At 33.2% G+C, this 7196-nt stretch overlaps 1 long non-coding RNA gene across 2 annotated transcripts; it reads right to left on the reverse strand.

Annotated features, from left to right (window-relative positions):
• Positions 1-209: 209 nt before the first annotated feature.
• Positions 210-1853, reverse strand: LOC141487028 (uncharacterized). 2 transcript variants are annotated; one of them, XR_012468167.1, is made up of 3 exons: positions 1383-1791; positions 997-1072; positions 210-319 (listed from the first exon to the last, which is right to left on the reverse strand). It is a non-coding gene; the product is annotated as an uncharacterized lncRNA (long non-coding RNA). The 2 variants fall into 2 exon arrangements; XR_012468168.1 differs by lacking the exon at positions 997-1072 and having other exon boundaries at positions 1383-1853.
• Between the last annotated feature and the right edge of the window lie 5343 nt (positions 1854-7196).

The following is a 7196-nucleotide window of genomic DNA, read 5'->3' on the forward strand; positions in this document are numbered from 1 at the left end:
ATTAATTATAAAAACAATTTGACAACACTGATCAGAATAGCCAAACGTAACTACTACCAAAATAAAATTGATGCATCTAAACATAATTCAAAAATTCTGTGGAACACTGTAAGTGAACTCACAGGCAAAACAGAAACAAATAACAGTATAACAGAAATACATAATGCTCAAGGAAACTCTATCACTGATTCTTTTGAAATAGCTACAGAATTCAATAACTATTTTTCCAATGTAGGACCAGAACTTGCTAATAAAATACCGCGGACTTCAAATTGTAAACATTCTTACAAATCACTACCCCATTCAATTTTCTTGGAACCTGCAACAGAAGAAGAAGTTATTAACACCATAAAATCTTTAAAAAACAAAAAATCACCGGGTTACGACGAAATTACCGCAGAATGTTTGAAGGAAATTGCAAATGAGATTGCAACACCACTGTGTTATTTAATAAACAATATTATTTATAAAGGTGTATACCCTTCTTGTTTTAAATTATCAATTGTAGTCCCATTACATAAAAAAGGAAGTAAAACTGAAGTTTCCAATTATAGACCTATCTCCCTGATTTCTAACTTTGCAAAAATATTTGAAAAAAATTTGAAAATTCGTATAAGAAAATACTTAAATAAATACAATTTAATATTAGAACATCAATTTGGGTTCAGGGAAGATAGGTCAACACAGGATGCAATCTCTTTTCTGACAAGCAAAATTTATAAATCACTTAGATACAAACAAAAAATCGTTATGCATTTTCTTGGATGTTGCAAAGGCATTTGACACAGTGTCTCATAATAGGATGTTGGAAACTTTACAGGATTTAGGTTTCAGGGGCAGTGTTTATAATTTGATGGTAAGCTATTTAGCTGGAAGAAAGCAAAAAGTCAAAATAAATGATAAATTAAGTGAAGAAAATTCAATAACATATGGTGTGCCGCAAGGTATGGTTCTAGGGCCGACTCTGTTCACCATTTATATTAATCATTTACTTACCTTGAATACTGAAGGTTCCATTATTAGTTTTGCAGATGACACGGCTGTTTATTATCAGAGTGAGTCATGGGCTGATCTACAACAAAAAATTAATCAAGATTTTATTCACATTATAGACTGGTTTGATTATAATTTATTAACTGTTAATTACTCACGAATGTGCTTTGTTCCATTTAGTTGTTATGAAAATGGTTTACCAGATTTTAATGTTGTACAGTTACATGTCAACAATAAAATAATAGAAATAAATAGAGTTAGATATATAAAATATTCAGGTATAACAATTGACGATACTATGAAATGGAATATACATATACAAAATGTAATTAAAACATTAAGGCCTATGCTATATAAAATAAAATTTGTGAACCGATACTTAGACTTACCTGTGATAAAGATTGTATATTACTCTCTGGTTGAATCTAGGCTAAATTACGGAATATTGGGATGGGGTGGAGCCGCAAACTGTCATTTGTCCAAACTTGGGACTCTACAAAAAAGATTCCTGAAAATAATATTTAAAAGAGACATGTTGTATCCTACAAACCTTCTTTATCAAGAGGCTAAACTATTTGATATTAGTCAGTTGTACTACATACAGTTAGTGTATTTTCAATATAAACATAAACGTCACGATTATATAGACCACGTACATAACACTAGAAATAAAGTAAAAAAATTAATCAAAACAGAACTGACACTAAAAACAATTGGTCATCGAAATCATTTGCATTCAGCTAGTCGAGCCTATAATATACTTTCGGAGTCCATTTGACAGGCAGAACATTTTAAAAAATTTAAAAAATTAATTAAAAAATTCGTTTTGAACGAACGACATCAAATTAATTTGTTACTTTTTTTGTATTGGCAAATCCTGTTGTTTGCAATGGTTTGTAGTTCTTTTTGTTTATTATTATTTTTATTAACTACTACATACAAAAGTTTTATTTACTGTCTAGATTATTTCTTCTGTACTTCTTTTTTGTTTGTTGTTATAGTTTATTTCATAAAATACGTATATTTTTTAATCAAAAATTTTGGCAGTTTCATCGCGATGTTCTGTGTTGGTGTTTATTTGTGTTTATTTGTATATAATATAATCGATGTAAATTAGCATGTGAACAATTGACAAATAAACATATTATTATTATTATTATTATTTTTTCACCGTAGTGTGCGCTGGTCAGGCCCTATCCCCCGAAGCCCCGACACATTCGGGAGGGCGCGCCAGCATAATCAACCAATGACCACTCCCCACACCGTGGGGTAAGTGATCATTGGGTCCGAGAATCATGTGCCCTGAGCAAACGCAGTGAGCCAAGAATGACAGCCTTCTGCATCTGTGCGGCTAAGATTTCTGCCTTAGTGCGGCAAGCCGGTATGATTTTTAGATTCGAGAGTAGAGAAGACATCATTCCACCAAGGACTCCAACAATCAGAACGACCATTTCGACAGAGTGATCTGGATAGAGTCTGCATTTGCATTTCCTGTTTCATAATGTCAAACGCTGCCTCTGAAGTAATTCTTCTCTCGTGGATTGGCAGAATCGAGAGATCATTGGACAATAAAGAATCTACCCTGGGAATATTTATAGATATCGGCGAAGCGTTTGACAAAACAACCTTTCCAACAATTACCCAGCAACTACACTCCAGGAATGTACCCCTGGTAGTAGGAGAATGGACACTCCAGATGCTCTCTAGTAGAGCAATAAGTATTAATGTAGAAGACATCACAGTGAAAGGACTGATCATGAGGGGATGTCCACAGGGAGGGGTCTTATCACCCCTTCTCTGGAACATATTTCTGGAAACCCTAATTAATCACCTTAACATACGCATACGCAGATGACATAGTTATCATGCAAACCTGCCAATTTGTAAACATGGGCTCAAATTAATAGAAACATGGTGTAATGAACACTCACTGTCGACCAATCCCAAGAAGACTGAGATGGTCCTTTTCATCAGGAAAAGAAGTTTAACGGGCTTAAAACCTCCCGAAATCTTCAAAAGCAAACTAAACTTCTCTGAAGAGATGAAATACCTTGGTACTATCCTGGACAAGAAGCTAACATGGAACTCTCATCTACACAGTAGAGCAAAAAGAGTATACGTGGCTTATGAGCAATGTCGAAGGACAGTGGGACACGCATGGAGTCATTCACCCCGTGTGATCCTGGATCTACACTGCAATAATAAGACCTATGCCAGGATCACCTTGGGCGACCCTGGGAAGCTAGCGCCGAAGAAATATCTGGCAATGACCAGGAAAAATCTACGCCTAGTAGGATTTCTGACTGGCCACTGTCAACTAAGGAAACACCTCCATAATATGGGGCTAGTGGACACACCTCTATGCAGGTTGTGTGAACAGGATGATAAGACTGTCATGCATGTCCTGTGTGAGTGTCCGGAGTTATCGTCAATAAGAGAGTGTGTGTTCGACGAGTCTTGGTCTACACCTGCCGATATAAAGAAGATGTCTCCCAGCGACCTGTCCACCTTCCTGGAAAGGACAGGATGGACGATGGCCTAAGAGGACAACTCCTCGGGAGGATGAACAATGGGTCACATGTGGCCTAAATGCGTGGGCTTACACTCACCCTCCCTTCTCTTCAGATACAGATATTCATGCCTACAGAAGTCCTTGAAAATCAATATTGTGAAGAATGTGGTATCGATAGCAGCTACCGGAAGGGGTACTATCCAGATATCAACGAACCTAAGAGTAGGCGCCAACCTGGAAAATGTATTTATTGTATTCCCCAGACGTTTCGTATAACTTGCTGTCAGTATTCCGCATTCAATCAGCAGGAATGACTGTCATTTTCGGCACTGATGGTGCAAAGGTATTATGTAACGAACAAGTCATATTGACAGGTGAGCATTCAAATGGTCTCATTAAAGTGATTTTGAACATAACGAAACACACATCAAATCATCCTAAATTGATGGATATGAGTAGTAGAAACGATTATAGAATATGGCAAGAACGTTTTGGGCATATCAGTAGAGCTAAATTCGAAAAATTGAAGAGTACCCAAATGATCAAAAATATTGCTCATATTGATCGAATAAAACTAAGTGAAATTATGTGTGAATCTTACATATATGGAAGACAAGCAAGACTACCATTTCCAAAGGCTAAACAAAAACCTAGTGTTGAAAGGCCATTATTCATCATTCATACAGATATATGTGGCTCTATAACACCACCTACAATAGATAATAAAAATTATTTGGTAGTTTTTATTGATAGTTATAGACACTATACAGTTACATATCTAATTACTTTCAAATCAGATGTGTTGCGCACATTTAAAGATTATTTGGCTAAAAGTGAATCGCATTTTAATTCGAAAGTAGTCAATATTTATTGTGATAACGGTGAAGAATATCTATCGAATGATTTCAGAGAATTTTGCGTTCAATAGGAAATCACGTACCACCTTAAGGTGCTCATTTACCAAAAAAGCGAGCACGAGCGAATACGACCAAACATACACGAATGCTCGCTCATGCTCGCTCGTGCTCGCTTTATTGGAGAATGCGCACCTTAAACGAAACACGTGTTTCGCTATACAATGGCTTCTTCGGGCATGTCTTTACAAGACACTCACTAAAGATAATTTTTTATTTCAATTCAGTCTGTATTTTTTTATTTTAAACAATAAAAAATTCAATTATCTTTCATTGAATTTTTTGTCTATTGAAAACACTTTTCTCACAACAGAACCAAAGCACCCAAATACTAGAACCTCAAAAGATATAACTATTTTAAATTGATGAAAACTTTAAGCGATATGCAGTGAAACAAAGTAGGGATCGATCCTAGGTCCACAATAGCGATGGTTCAATGAGTGTATCTAGCCACGCATACCTTGTACAATAAATCAGATTATAATAAATATTTGAAATTTGTGATGTATTCAATATGCTTTTGAGTTGAAGAATGGCCTAACATCTACTATTGCTTTATTTTGATACATAGGTTATATTTATATTTCATCCCACATTTGAGTCAAAATATAATCCTTAAAACTTTCATTTAATTTTCGCAGGGTTCAGTTATATTGCTGTTGAATGAAATTATAAGATAGTCAACAAACCTCATCTATCTTGACGATAATTTCAAACATATCGTTTTCCTAGCATTCGCAGCCGTTTTTCTACACCATATACTGTTTCTTTTCGCTATTGTGTTCATTTTAGTTTGCAGCTACACCAGAGTGTTGGCACTGGCTACTATAGTTGTATCATCTGCACAAAGAATAATATTTCCAAAACTCAGTAAGGAAAGTAGATAATTTATGAATAGAGGACCTAAGATAGATCCCTGGTGAACTCCTAAATTAATATTATATCCAGAAGATCTTTCCTCTTGAACTTCGACAAATACTTTTCTTGGCTGAATAAGATATGATGATAAATATTTCCATATGGTTTTTCTGAATCCCATAAAATATAATTTCCAGTTGGATAATGTCTATGTTATCAAAAAAAAAAGGTCGAAGCACTTTCTGTCGATCTTCTTGAAAAAAAAATCGTGCTGACTAAGCGAAAAGATATCAAATCCAATTAAAAAGAGCAAAATTTGATCATAAATACATCTCTGAATCAATTTGCTTATTACTGTTGGCACTATTATTGGCCTATAATTTCCAGTATTTGCAAAATCAGAGTTTTTGTTAACTGGTATAATTCTACATACTTTAAAGGATTTCGGAAATATACATTCATATACGAGAAGATTGATTGTATGAGCCAAAGAATCAAAAACATATATTCCGGTATTTTTAATTTTTTTTGTATAGATACAGTCGGTTTCTACAGTATTGGTATTTTGCAGTAACATCGCCTTCGAAATGAAAGGTTTTTTCTACATATAATGTGGATCACTCGCTGAAATTTACGTGAAATTTGCTTGAAGTGCTTTTCTATTATTTTCGAAAAGTAGTTGTTGAATGTATTTGTAATTTCTGCCTCATCAGATTTCAATTTATTATCAACCTTCAATTCAATATAATTGTTCCTTTGTTTGAAGGTGGTTGACAATGTTTCGTAGTGTATTTCATCAGTTCGGAATCACATTGTCTAATATAATATAAATTGATTTGAAATCCCTGAAAAAAATTGAAAAGATTAACCAAAAATAACAATTTTATCAAACAAAAAACTGAAATTACAGAGAAATAACATACAAGCAACAACCAAAAAAATAAAAAAATTGAAATATTGTGAAAAGCTGAAAATTAAAAAATATTAATAACAAAAAATTAAAATATTCCAAAGCAAGTGATAACTGGTTATCACCCGAAGATGATTGTGGATACTAACAATTGAAACGTATTGACGTAACTTGGTTTGAAATGTTTTAATTTTTATTTTTCATTTCTTGTTAGTAATATTTTTTAATTTTCAGCTTTTATTATCATTTCATTTTTTTATTTTTTTGGTTGTTGCTTGCATGTTATTTATTTGTAATTTCAGTTTTTTGTTTAATAAAATTGTAATTTTCGGTTGATTTTTTTAATTTTTTTTAGGGATTTCAAATCAATTTATATTATATTAGGTTTATTGTTCCTGTTATCAAATCTACCAATTTTTTCTTCGACGATTTTCTAAACGGATTTCTAAGGTGAATTATTACTTAACTTTCATTGAAAATGTTCTTTTTGTCTTCATTGGTTTTGTGATCATGAAATTTTGATTCAATGTTTGTAATAATGTGTCAAATTTGTATCGTCAAATTGTTTACTGAAAAAAAATTTCTTTGTATCTTCAGTACGCCTTCATTTACCAACAGATTCTATCTGAATTTCCCTTTAGTGGTATCAATAAAAGTTTCATATATGACAATGGCGTTTCTATGTTTCAAGTCAAATGATCCCATGGACATATAGTGTTGAATATTCAGTAGATTATTTTCAGAAAGATCTCAGAACTGAATTTTGTCGAACTTTCTATGATTATTATTCATCGCACTAGCAATATTGTTCAAGGTAAAATTTGATCCGAGATGATCTCCAAGATTAACTTTTTCGATATCAGTAATAAAGTAATCAATTTTAGTTATACTTTTCCTGCCACTTATATCACTATATCACTAACGACGTAACGGATGCAATAAAGTCCTTGAAAAACTCCAAAAGTTTTGACATATTCGATATCAACTCAAACCTTTTGATAATGTTGCT

The sequence above is a fragment of the Leptinotarsa decemlineata genome, unplaced genomic scaffold, assembly GCF_025532065.1.
Source record: "Leptinotarsa decemlineata unplaced genomic scaffold, Ldec_3_MD MMD2_tig00078346_RagTag_RagTag, whole genome shotgun sequence".
Lineage (NCBI taxonomy): Eukaryota > Metazoa > Arthropoda > Insecta > Coleoptera > Chrysomelidae > Leptinotarsa > Leptinotarsa decemlineata.